The sequence below is a fragment of the Alligator sinensis genome, unplaced genomic scaffold, assembly GCF_000455745.1.
Source record: "Alligator sinensis unplaced genomic scaffold, ASM45574v1 scaffold384_1, whole genome shotgun sequence".
NCBI classification, from domain to species: Eukaryota; Metazoa; Chordata; order Crocodylia; family Alligatoridae; genus Alligator; species Alligator sinensis.
This window is the reverse complement of record NW_005842902.1, coordinates 416900-417811: the sequence shown is the minus strand read 5'-3', so window position 1 is coordinate 417811 and position 912 is coordinate 416900. Positions and strand designations below refer to the sequence as shown.

The window sequence follows — 912 nt, the reverse complement described above, 5'->3', positions numbered from 1 at the left end:
GGAGCTGAAAGCCTGCTCGCGGGCACCCGCGTCCCCTCCCCTGGGGCGGGCAGCCAGCAGCAGCCGCGAGGGGCTTTTCCTTCAGGCTTCCCCAGAGCAGAGGGCCGCCAGCAGCGATGACAGGACGGACTATGGGGCGAGGGGAGGACTCAATTATCAGCAGCTCCTGGTTGCACCCAGTCACCGTGCCCGCAGAAGCCTCCCGGGCCCAGCTCCAGCTCGGGGGTTAGGCTGAAGCAGTCCCCCCCCTCCCGCCAGCTGCCAGGCGCGGAGCCGCGGGGGGCCGGGAGCCAGGCCTGACCGGCGATGCTGAGCGCGGGGGGCGCAGCCCAGAGCCCGCGGGAGCCCGGCCGGACCGGAGGAGGGCTCGACTCTTCCCCTTCGGGGCGCCGGGGATGGAGCCGGGCGCCGCGGCTGCTCCCGCCCCGGCCGCTCATAAAGCGGCGCCCCCGCCCTCGCCCGCAGGTACAGCGGGGCTGGGGTGGGTGCTGGGGCTGTCCAGGCTGGGCTGAGTCCCTCCAGGGGTGCCGCGCACTTCCCGCCTGGCTGGGCCCCGGGGCTGTGCGTAGTTGTCCGAGCCCCGGAGCGGGAGGGAGCCCTACTGCCCCAGCGGAACAATAGAAGAGCAGAGACCTAGGCTTATTTGGAGTGGGCTTCCTCGTCGCCTTTGCTCGCCCAGTGTGATCGGAACACTAGGGAGGGAGGCACAGCATGCAACTGGTTTAGCACAACGCCCTTCCCTCCCCGGCTATTTAACTTCGGTATCTTTCAATTACAGGGTGTGTGGGGAGTGGGTAGTTCACTAATAATCCGCACCAAGTATATTCTGCTACACTGTTGTATGCATGAAGTTGTCAGTTAACAAGGGGTTGTCCACAGAAGGACTAAAGAAAGTTAAGGTGATTCGCTAAT

General features: G+C 65.9%; 1 protein-coding gene across 11 annotated transcripts in view; it reads left to right on the top strand.

The window, feature by feature from the left end:
• The first annotated feature begins 396 nt into the window (after positions 1-396).
• SLC16A9 (solute carrier family 16 member 9) overlaps positions 397-912 on the top strand; it is an 18721-nt gene continuing 18205 nt past the window's right edge. For 7 of the 11 annotated variants that reach the window (XM_014525848.2, XM_014525846.2, XM_014525845.2 and 4 more), the window contains exon 1: positions 473-779. The gene's annotated coding sequence lies outside the window, so the exon portion shown is untranslated. The other 4 variants (XM_025192211.1, XM_025192206.1, XM_025192207.1 and 1 more) reach the window with 2 other exon arrangements.